Source organism: Neolamprologus multifasciatus, chromosome 19 (genome assembly GCF_963576455.1).
Source record: "Neolamprologus multifasciatus chromosome 19, fNeoMul1.2, whole genome shotgun sequence".
NCBI lineage: Eukaryota > Metazoa > Chordata > Actinopteri > Cichliformes > Cichlidae > Neolamprologus > Neolamprologus multifasciatus.
The window spans coordinates 13,023,386-13,036,020 of record NC_140457.1 but is presented as its reverse complement, the minus strand read 5'-3'; the positions used below and the strand labels follow the sequence as shown (position 1 = coordinate 13,036,020).

Sequence of the window (12,635 nt, the reverse complement as noted above, 5' to 3'; positions counted from 1 at the left end):
TCCCTGATGAGTATGGCATTAGACAGGCAAACCTTCTTCTGACTGTAATAAAAAGCCTTGCCTTTCATATACATTGGGTAAAAGCCAGACTTTAGGAAAGTGCATGTTCTGCAGAAATAGTCAAAATGTGGGACATTATCTCAAGATGTGGGAGGTGGGGATGAGGAATAAAAATGCAATGCAGTCCCACATAAATAGGGACATCTGGTCACCCTACTGCCGCCATGTAGCAAGCAACAAGCTCATTAGTATCCCTTAGAGTGACAGCTTTAACCAAACTGGAAGCTGTTGCTGTTTCAGCATACTTTCCCTGCCACCGTGCTATGGAGCTTCCTTGCCTCCAGGGTCTTCCTTATATGTGAATTAGAGCCCTTTACAACTAACACACACACAATTTGTATTTTACTCTAATGTTTCCCCACAAATGTAAAATGATATAGTACTTCCCTATTACAAAGAGACTTGACTGTCATGTTGTTAGCCTAATAGTTAAGAATTTTTGGTCATTCTTCCAGACACATTTGTGAGGTCAGACACTGATGTTGGGTGTGAAAGGTCTTTATGGACCTTGCTTTGCACACTGTTTCACAGTCAGGTTGGAACAGGAAGGGGTCATCCCCAAATTGTTCCCATAAATTTGGGCGCATGAATGTCCTGTTTAACAGAATTAACAGCTCCACACCATAATCCCACCTCCACCAAACTTTACACTAAGCAGTCAAGTAGTAGACAAGTATCATTCTCCTGACAACTGCCAAACCCAGATTCATCCATTGGATTACCAAATGGATAAGCATGATTTGTCACTCCAGAGAACACGTCACCGCTGCTTTAGAGTCCAGTGTGGTGTGCTTTACACCATCGGTCCCCAACCCCCGGGCCACCAACCGGTACCGGTCCGTGAGTCGTTTGGCACTGGGCCGCGAGAGCTGAGGCTCGGGTGTGAAATTTATGGTTTCCAGTGCTTTTATCAGTTTTTAGCGTTATGTTTTTTTAATCCTTTTTATTGTTAACTCGGTTTCCCTGGGTCTTTTTCCATGTGTTATGAATAAATCTTCTTCTTTTTTTGTATCGGTACTGGTTTTATTTTGTTGTATTTATCCGCGACACCTTAAAGGATGGTCCGTGAAAATATTGTCGGACATAAACCGGTCCATGGTGCAAAAAAGGTTGGGGACCGCTGCTTTACACCACTGCATATGGTGTTCTGTACAAGCCTTGATGTTAGGCTTGGATGCAGCTGCTTAGCCATGGAAACCCATTCTATGAAGCTCTCTGCACACTGTTCAACTGAAGATCACATGAAATTTGGAGTCCCAATGGTGCCTCCCGGCACTGAGTTGTTATCATTGCCAGTCGTTTCCAGTTTGTTATAATACCAACAGTTCACTGTGGAATATTTAGTAGCGAAGAAATTTCACGATTAGATTTGTTCCACGGGTGGCATCCTATCATGGTACCACGCTGGATTTTACTGAGTTCCTGAGAGCGACCCATTCTTTCACAAATGTTTGTAGAAGCACTCTGCATGCCTAGGGGCTTGATTTTATACACCTGTGGTCGAGGATGAGTGAGTGAACCTTAGTGTCACTTGCATACTGCTTCAACAGAAGGATGGAACTTATGGAAATCTCAGTGCCACAAAGTTGCTTTAGTCATGTGGCTGACCCCCAAATAGTGCAGAACCTAAGGTATTTCTTCACTTTACAGACTCTGACGTCTCATGTTCTTAAATCTCCTGACTTTTTGAACTGGTTCTTGCTGATGGGAGATTCTATCCATAAATTCCTTTCAGTGTGAACCCAAAACGTTGACCCACCTCACTCATCTCCACAACTATTGGATGGTTTGTAACCTAGATGATATCCTGGAATGGATTTAGAAACACATCTAGTAAACTGGTAAATCTTAAGCGAGACTGCACTCTACTAAACCTGACTGCGAGGAGTGGTATGGTCAATAAAAACATGGCAAAAGGACAAAGGCTAAAAGCAGCAACAAAAAAAGCTTTAAAGGCCACATCTGAAGTTTGCTTCACTAACTTCTGGGGGACTTCTGGGGGAGTAACTTGAGCACTGAAATGCTGCTATTTCTTCCTCATTTTTGTTTCTTTTTCCATTTTTGTGCAAGCGCACACTGCTGTCTCTCTCTCTCTCACGCGCTTTCTCTGCTGTTGCAGTGCAGTTTGAACTACAGCTGGCACCGAGGTGGCAGCAGCAGCAGGCGAGGGCAGTCTGGAGCTGAGGAGGAGAGGTGGAAAGAGACGAGGAGCGGCACCTGAACCTCATTAACCCTCTGTTTTTTTATAGCCCCTTGGTCAGTGTCAGCAGTTAGGGGAGTCTGGTGCGGGCAAACACTATGAGCTGCGGGAACAGCACCTAGTGAAAAAAAACCTTCTGTTTATATTAGAGCCAAAGTGTCTGTTTGTATTATGTCTTACAAGTCGGCGTAGCTCCCAAAAGGCAAACACAACTCTGTCCCTTGACTGCACTCTGCATTGATAAAAAGAACAAGCACTACTGTCGTAACCGTAAATGCATTATCATGCTTTTTGGCATACTGTGGGTTCATGTTTTATTTAATGGAGAAGTTTCTTACACTTGATCCTCATTATAGCAAAAAATTCATAAATATCATAAACATTTGGAACGGAATAAACAAAATGCACAGAGTATACAGCAGCCTTATTTTTATGTAACTTCCCTCATTAATTCATACCAAGAACGGGGTTGGTTCCTTCCTATTAAGAAGATATTTTTATCCTCTCGACATTGAGTTTTTCTCTTTTTGTTCCCATACATATGTGGCTTCAGAATTATTAATCATATCCTTCAATTGCCTATGAGGTCATTCCAAAAGTGTTTTGTTCTTTTGTTTTGTTGTTCACCAGTCGCTTAAGTGGAAATATTTTCCAGAATTTTTACACCCTTTTATACCCCAAAATGCAGTCTGAAATAGCTGCTACTTTTGGAAACCTTGAGACTTCTTCAGATTTTATAAGAGCATACTGGGGGTGTTCAGAGCTGTGTGAAGGTACAGCAAATTGTTATAACTGCAGTAACCGCATGTGGACTGAGAGAGGCATTAGGTACAGAAACAAGCATCAAGCATGACATCTGCTTGTGATATCCCAGCAGTGTGTCATGTGGCCATGAAAGACAACCAACACAGCAGCTGAAACACCTCACATCATGCTGAATGGAAGATAAAAAAAAACATCTTGCCTTCTCTTGTCTAGTTTGACAGATTCTGTAATGTTTGCACAAGTGCCCTGCAGAAGCACTTAGCAGGAGTCACACTTTTAAGAAGCCAAATAAGGGATGTTTCGTTTTATTTAAATGGCAATTTAGCAAGGCTGGTAACACAGGATATATCAGCCGAATCAACATGAGGGACTTTGCAGATGTTGACATTACCTTCAGTGGACCAGACCTGGGTTTTTTTGGGTGCTCTTGAGCACTAACTATCAAAGCTTTCTGGAGGTTTTTCTTTTACTGCAAGAATCGGTTTTAGACTGCAACTTTAGGCATTTTATTATTAGCAGCCTGCCATAACAACACATCATTTAATTCCTTTCTTGTATTTGATTAAAAAAATGCCAAACATAACACAGTTTGAGAGACATAAAATTGCACTAGTCATTTTTGCACCAACAGGGTGACTTGTAAACAGCTGTTAGCTGAAAATTGTGCTTGACAGGGCGGTGTGACTCAAGTCGACCAATCAGAAGGTCTGTGGATTGATCCCTGATTTCTCTGGTCCATATGTCAAGGTATCAGGTCTTCATTAGAAGACATAGCATACATTTTCACTGCTATGCAGATGACACCCAGCTCTATCTGTCCATGAAGCCAGATAACACACACCAATTAGTTAAACTGCAGGAATGTCTTAAAGACATAAAGACTTGGATGGCCACTAACTTTCTGCTTCTTAACTCAGATAAAACTGAGGTCATTGTACTCGGCGCTGAAAAGCTTAGAAATATGGTATCTAACCAGATTCTTACTCTGGATGGCATTACCTTGGCCTCCAGTAACACTGTGAGGAACCTTGGAGTCATTTTTGATCAGGATATGTCCTTCAACGCACATATTAAACAAATATGTAAGACTGCGTTCTTCCATTTGCGCAACATCTCTAAAATTAGAAATATCCTGTCTCAGAGTGACGCTGAAAAACTAGTTCATGCATTTATTACTTCCAGGCTGGACTACTGCAATTCATTATTATCAGGATGTCCAAAAAACTCACTGAAAAGCCTTCAGTTAATCCAAAATGCTGCAGCAAGAGTACTGACAGGGACTAGAAAGAGAGAGCATATTTCTCCTGTTTTGGCTTCCCTTCATTGGCTTCCTGTTAAATCCAGAATTGAATTCAAAATCCTGCTCCTCACATACAAGGTCTTAAATAATCAGGCCCCATCTTATCTTAATGACCTTGTAGTACCATATTACCCTATTAGAGCACTTCGCTCCCGCTCTGCAGGCCTACTTGTTGTTCCTAGAGTATTTAAAAGTAGAATGGGAGGGAGAGCCTTCAGTTTTCAGGCCCCTCTTCTGTGGAACCAGCTTCCAGTTTGGATTCGGGAGACAGACACTATCTCTACTTTTAAGATTAGGCTTAAAACTTTCCTTTTTGCTAAAGCATATAGTTAGGGCTGGACCAGGTGACCCTGAATCCTCCCTTAGTTATGCTGCAATAGATGTAGGCTGCCGGGGGATACCCATGATGCATTGAGTTTTTCCTTTCCAGTCACCTTTCTCACTCACTATGTGTTAATAGACCTCTCTGTATTGAATCATACCTGTTATTAATCTCTGTCTCTCTTCCACAGCATGTCTTTTATCCTGTCTTCCTTCTCTCACCCCAACCGGTCGCAGCAGATGGCCGCCCCTCCCTGAGCCTGGTTCTGCCGGAGGTTTCTTCCTGTTAAAAGGGAGTTTTTCCTTCCCACTGTCGCCAAAGTGCTTGCTCATAGGGGGTCATATGATTGTTGGGCTTTTCTCTGTATCTATGAAGCGCCTTGAGGCGACATTTGTTGTGATTTGGCGCTATATAAATAAAATTGAATTGAATTGAATTGAATCACTGGGCAATTTACTAAACCCTGAGTTGCCCCAGATGCACTCATTGGAGTGTGTGTGGGGATGTTAGATATAGCACTTAGGCATAGATAACAGTGCTTTATGACTGTGCGTATGTGAGTGAGTGAATGAAACTTGCATTAGAAAGTGCTTTGAGTGCTCAAAATGAGTATAAAGGCACTATATGAGTACCAGTCCATTTACCAAATCTTGCCACGGTGTGCAAATCTAAGGAAACTGGCTAAGTGGAGGAAAACAAGAAGTAGCAAGCTGAAAGATTATCTCCAGCAGATGACCAGTATCTAAAAGTCAGAGAAAGATATAGAGAGAAATCGGAGAGAAATCCGACAAAGACACAACAGAGGAACTGAGAGATCCATCTGACCCTTTAGCTGATCTGACTGTTCACAAAAACCTCATCAGAAATAGCTTCAGTGTAAGGGTGGCTATCAAGAAGCTATTCTTTAGGAAGGAAGACAGGGTGTAAAGGCTTAGGTGTGCCAAATCACACACGAATTTGTCTGGGAATCAGTGGCAACATGCCTTAAGGAGTGATGAATCCTATTTTGAATTTTCTAGTACACAATTATCCTCAATAGATACAGTGGAGAACAGTAGAGAGGTACAACAACATGTACCTCTCTACTGCCATCTGTAAAACACAGCAGAGATTCTGTCATGGTTTGGGGCTGCACTTCAGTCAGAGTTTGTGATCTTGTTAAAAGAAATTGATGGAATTCTGAATGCAGATAAGTACCATCAGATTTTGATCCACCATACAATTCCATATGGATTAGCTATCTGAAGAACATGGACTTCAACATTATTGAAGGAGAGTGGGAATATCTTGAAAGAGAATGGAATAAAAGGCAAAGAATATCCAACGAAAAGCTTTGGAAAGTCCATCAAGAAGTCTGGAGAACTGTTCTTGAAAAATATTTGAAAGATTTACTATAAAGCTTACCTAACAGAGCTCAGGCTGTGTTGAAGAACAAAGGTAGTCATACCAAATACAGTGGAACCCTGACTAACGAATACCCCATTTAATGAAAAATTCAAGTTACGAAGACACTTAACGGCAATATTTCTGCCCGTGTTACGGCAAAATGCCCGTGTAACGAAATCCGCTGGCTCTGATTGGCTGAGCCCAAAATGCCTACAATGCCTACAATGTCTTCCAAATCATGTGACAACCCCCTTGGCTTTTGTACTTGCGCTTCGCTGTTCCACTTGAACGACGTATTGTTGTTGCAGTTAGCAATTAGCCTATAGCCTATCGTTCATTCAAAAGGCGCGATGGGTGCTTCGACTTATGAAAGACCCTCGGGAACGAATTAATTTCGTAAGTCGGGGTTCCACTGTATTGACTTCCTTTATTCTATATACCATATTTCCATTTATGTTTGGACGTTTCAGTAACTCACTGCACTTATTTTCCATTTTCCCAGCAAAATATAGAGAAGGTGCAAGTTGAACATTACAGTACATCCACACATCCCACAGTTTAAACGCTGACTGTTGGACAGCCAAGATAAACTTGACTGGAGTTCCCATCCCTGCACTACTGGCTCTTTTTAGCAGCATGAGGAAATCCTTCATCCGGCTCCTTCATAAAATATTAGGTATTTTAATGATGGTCATATGCATAAATGTATGCAAACACAAACACACACACACGCAAAAGTGTGTGTACACTTTTAATGACAGCCAAGCACCAGCATTCCTTTTAATATTCATATCTTTTACGTAACCTTTACGTAACTGTGAGACATGTGTACACATTTCTACGTGTGTGTGCATGATCAGTGCACGTGTTTGTGCACGCAGGAGTGTTTGTGTGTGTGTGTATATGTGTAGTTTAAGTCTTTTCTCTGTAGTTTCCCTCATTATGAGAAAGCTCTTTAATGTTTGTCTCCCAGTAGAGAGGGGAAGGGAGTGTGAAACTGTTATTGCAGAGAGTGAGAGAAAAATCTAAGGGAGGGAGCCAGACAGGCACTCCCGCTCATGCGGTATGATCTCTGAGTTGATGACACCCATATTTGCCTCACTGGCATCCGTGCAGGCACCTACGCTGTGTCTCTATGTGACCTCAGCAATATAGTTGCAGATGACGAGGAAAGACTGATTGGGGTGTTTTACTTAAGAGGATAATATAGGGCGGGGGGGGGGGGGGGGGGTAGAGGGGGAAGAGTTGGAGGAGGTGAGAGATAAGAGGTGTGGATGAGGGAGGTGAAAAGGTACAACACGGTGAATAAAGAGGCTAAGGAGGGATGATGGCAGGCAAGGAAAAGGCAAAGTCTGCTCCCATCAGACTCTGACTGTACATAACAGTGACTGGAGAGCCCTCAGGATTGTGTGTGTGTGTGTGTGTGTGTGTGTGTGTGTGTGTGTGTGTGTGTGTTTGCTGGGCATGCTCTGTTGGCCACTGATAACCCCACAGCACAACTGTCACAGTCACGCTTTCACTCGCAGTGTGGGTGCAGTCCGCGTGTGTGTCTGCATGTATTTTTCAGTGTGTGTGTCCATCTGCCTTTCCCCGTTGCTCTCCGCCTGCCTCAGCGTCAGTCTGTTTCTATATTCCTTGATACCACTCCAGTATCAGAGGCCACGATTTAAAACGGCTCAGTGGCCGCGTGGGGAGCCCACAGATCGGGGAAGAAACTCCGAGTGTAGCACACATCTAACAGGAGCCTTGTGGCCATTACTAGTGCACAATAACTGAACAGCCAGCTGGAGTGCCACGATGCGTCTTGGTGGGCTGTCACTGGACCAAAACAGAAAAGAGAAGTCTGAAGTGACTTTACTGCTTGCTCAAGGCAACTGAAAATGGGGCTCAAAACTGTGCTGCGATTTCAGCAGCTAGAAGATAACCCCATGTGGAAACATGCCACCATGTTTTTGATCTTTAAATCTATATATGTAAAGAAACTAAAGTTCTCTTTTGTGCGTCCAACGGGTCTGATAACTCGAGGCTAATGAAAAAAGTGCAAATGGCATCATTAAAGAAAAACATCCAGTTGTCAGAGGTGCTCATTAAAATCATTTTTCTGCCCTGAACCTGGGGGCAAATTATATTCCGCTTGCAATTTTTTTATTCACAAATATTAATAGCAATAAATATTAACAGTAAGCTGACAGTTGTTCTCTGCTTCACAATTTGTGGTGTGCCTTGTATGTTGATTTCTAACTGATGTTTTAATAATTACAGATCCAATGAAATACCTAACAGTGAAGGATTCTTTTGGAGAAGTGGAGGACATTAAATTACACACAACTAAAGCAATGTCAAGGATGAATGCTTGACACTCATTTCCTCTTTCAGTCCTTTGATTTTTTTCATTTAACCTTGTGCACAAACTCTCAGAATCTACAATGGCTTTTTGAAGACAGAGCGGCAACACTGCCACATAAAAAATTACTGTATTGCCATCCTGCTAGCTACACAGTAGAATGTTAACCTACCGATTTACATATCATTGGAAATAATTTGACAAAGCAACATGCTATTGTTTGCTTATTAGCATTGGAAATCAGCAACGCTGAAGTAAATGAGAATAACACAGGTGGTTATTGATGCTAAAATTTACCATCACCAATGTGTTGTTGCTAAAAAAAAACAACAACTATTGCACATTACTTGTTGCTTTTCCTCAAAAGTCATGCATTATGTTACTTAATCAGTCACTGAAGAAAATAATTTGTTCCACTGCTCAGCATGTGTGTTGCTTTGTAACAAGGCCTAAAATGCATAATCGCATAATTACCAGTTAACCCCTGAGATTATAGTCCCATATGCTAACACAATCACAATTAAGACACACAATTTATTTTTTTTAGTGTTTAAGTTTGAACATAAAGCTGAAAATGCAAAGCAGAGATCCACAGGAAAGAGACTTCAAGGTGATTTTACTGAAGTTACATGAAGAGGTGCTATAAGTCTGACTGTTCATCGCTGCTTTTGTTACCTGTTCATGTTCTTAGTCTGGCTCCTGGGCTGGTGTTGGCAGACATGCAGCTTTAACATCATTCTGGGTTCTTCACTACCTTTGTTTCAGCTGCTGCCTGTGCAGATATTTGCAGAAAACATAATGCAGTTGTTTCTTGCCTGGGTGGAATTTCCACTTCAGCGTGGTGCTTTTATCATCTTGTCCTTTCGTATAATAAAAACAAATGTAATGTTTATATAGATCCACTTCTCAACAGCTGTGGATCGCACCACCATTTTCCTCTTTCCTACTCATAAACTGATACCAGCTGATTGTAGGAAACTGTGCAGAATGAAAACGACATGTTTTTCTTCTTTTTGCTGTAGTACAGCAACACGTTACATTACTGTACTACTTTGGAACACGTTACACCCAACACTGGCCACTATCACATAGCACTGGAAACAGTTAGGAGCAGTGTGTGGTAGACAACCTGTGTGGTAGACAATAGCAAGTCAGTGACTAGTGTTTGAAGGGACTGCCACTGAGAATGAAGGATACACAAACATAGGACGTGAGTGTCACTGTGTACCAACATACTTAACCAACTCACAAAACAGTTGTCATTTAATATAAGGCTCTTCCATTATAGCTATAGCTATAATGGAAGAGCTATAGAGCTATGCTCTTCCATAGCTTTGAAGAGCACAGTTTATTCATTTTTATAAGCTTTTTTCTCACATTGTCTGAAGTTGCTGTTTCTCACAGATAGAACACAACAGGAGATACGTCGCTTCAACCATGTCCAAACTCCTGAAAACACTTCTCATGGAGCTGCCTGGGAAGCGTGTGCAGAAGGCAATGCACATGAAACTGACTCACTATATGTATGCTCTGCCGTATTCTCACATGGGTGGAAGCTTGAAGGTTAAAGACTGTTTAATCTCCCGATATCCAGTCACGTAATGCCTAGATAAAATCAGGATTGCAGTGAATGTGTGAAAATGTCTAAAGTGATATTGGATATAAAACAATATCCTAATTAAGGTGTTCATATATGGCTTCAAACTACAGCATCCTTCTAGCAAACATATTTCTAAGGAGATTCACCCACTAGACCTATAGCTGATTTAGATCACAGCAGACTGGTTGATAAACAGTGACATTTCATGGGGAGACCACCATAATGAATGTTGCAAAAACCTTCACAGTATCAGCAGCGAGTTTCCTCTGCTGAGCGCAGAAATACAACGGTGAAACTGTCAGTTAATTCTGGGTGTACTGAATCAACTTGTAGCATTGATTCTCTTCATTTAGGCGACCTATTGATTAACTGTGGTTGCTGGATTCATTGTTACAAGTAACAGAAACACTTTCTATAATAGCAACCTACAGAGTAAACTTTTAGCCACTGGCTGAAACATCAATAAATGGCTTGCCGTGAAATTTCACTGGAGATGTCAGTTTCCCCTCTACCTCTTTATTGTTTTCATCAAAAGTAGTCAATGAAAGCTACTTGATGGAGTGCCATGAAATTTGATAGTTTGGAAACTCCTGAGAATGAGTCTTAATGGCACAGCTTTTAATCTTGTGCCACATGGTTGCACCTTAGACCAAAGATTAATTTTAAGTTCAGTTAGTCTCAGTAGTATTTGCGTTTGGTATTAACTAGCCAATGTTAACCTGCTAACACAGTACCAAACTAAGAAGGTGAACATGGAGAATCTTCTACACGTTAGTTTGCTTATCATTTAGCAAGTAGCTGCACAGAGAACGTGAGTTTGCATAGCTCTCCACTAACATACAAAGGATTACCCAAGACAAAGGGCAGCAAGACAGACTTGAGCGCAGTCCTCCAACAAGCAAACAGCGCATTGTACGCTATGTGTGCACTAGAAGCACTCGGATTCAGTCCAGTCTAACTAGTTTCACTTTTGTTTTCTTCATGGCTGGGGCAAAGCTAAGGACCAGTAACAGCACGAATTGGAGCAAGAGCTGCCAGCATACGCAGTTGGTTTCACATGTTTTGGATGCTGCCCACATGCATCTGCAAATCTCTGTGTAGCACCAGGAAAACAAAACAATACAATACAATGCTGAGGCTATAGTCTTGTTTTTATCATGTCACATTTTGTAGGAGTCAATGATTTGAGTTGCAACCTGGCTATTCATAGTAGTTTTGAGAACAGCACTTTATAGGACACTATCATTGGGGAAGTTTGCCACAGAGTATGTCTGTGGTCAGCCTTCAGAATAAATCAGTTCATGTCTGCTCTGCAGCAAAACATATGTGCCCCCCAGTCTTGCTGCCTGTGTGTATCTTTTCAATATAAGACGTACATGTCATGTCACTGGATATATAGCTAAACATGTCTCCTGCCTCTCCTTTTTAGGATCCGTGGTTTTTCTCTCAGTCGGAAAGAGTAAAGACAGACAAAGTTGGAAATGAAAACAAAACAGTTAACAGAAGGGAATGCAGTCAGTGAAACTAATGATAAGGATCATTTTGAATTACATATACTGCAGAAAGAAAACGTGTCACAGCTACAGATTAGGGTTCCTCTTCCCTTGCCTGACATATTCTTTGTATTATTATCTGTATTTAAATCCTCTCTTCCAGGAGCGATGCGAAAAAGCAAAGTGCTGCACTTTAAAGATGACAAATTCAGATCAAGCTCGATGTTGTCAGAGCTACCTAGGAACGCCATCTGTGAGTAATATTTTAAATAGAAGATAAATGTTGATGAAGCATGTGTCATTTGCAATTCAGCTTCCGTGCCACAGAAGTTATTGTTTTTGTTGCGTCGTGAAATAGTCTTTTCTTGATTTTAAACACTCACTCATCAAGCACATTTGCCAATATAAAGACAGCATAATGAAGCATTTTGTCAGCTTGAGAATAACACATTTTAATGCGCTGTCAGGTTTACAATAAAAATGTAATTACAGTTTTGTAAACGCACAATAGGAATAGGGTTGAGGAATCAGACTGCTTGGTAAGATTTGCATTTAGTTTAAATTTTGTTTTCTATTACCTTCCTGAATTGTGGGTGATTAATTGTTTTCTTCACTCTTGCATAAACAAATTCATTTCAGGGTGCTCTGGAACATTCATGCACTACAGTTCAGGAATATTAGGTGCAGGTACTTAGATTTGAGACATGTTCATTGTAACTAAATGGTTATTTTCTTTCATATTGAATAATAGCTTAAATGATCCTGCACTCATTCCGCTTCTGTGCAAGCTGCTCGCCCGCCAGTGTCTTGCTCGAGGACACTTCAGCATGTAAAGGGCAGGGAATCAAATTGCCAACTCTGCAATTAGTGGGGAACCTTTTCTACCACCTGAACCACAATCACTCAGATAAAGGCAGATAGTTAGTGAGCAGAGTTCCAGGGAAATGTTCATCAGATTTTCTTTGTCTTTCTGGTATCAATATTATCTCATTCTGTACATTTTTGCTGACAGTCATCATTATGTTTCCTGCCCTGGTGGGATTAGTGCTATGTCTCTTCTCATGTATTATAAATCATCTTCATTTCCGGAGTTACTCTCCCATGTTCGGAGGCCGCTTGACAAAGCATCCTAATGTTTGAAACAGTTCAGTGATTACCAAACAGC

General features: G+C 41.2%; 1 protein-coding gene across 2 annotated transcripts in view; it reads left to right on the top strand.

Annotated features, from left to right (window-relative positions):
- The window catches only part of LOC146496155 (SLIT and NTRK-like protein 3), a 49,022-nt gene extending 36,387 nt beyond the window's left edge, over window positions 1–12,635 (top strand). For both annotated transcript variants that reach the window (XM_085142856.1, XM_085142854.1), the window contains exon 7: window positions 1–12,635. This exon is cut by the window's left edge and continues 24,179 nt beyond it. The gene's annotated coding sequence lies outside the window, so the exon portion shown is untranslated.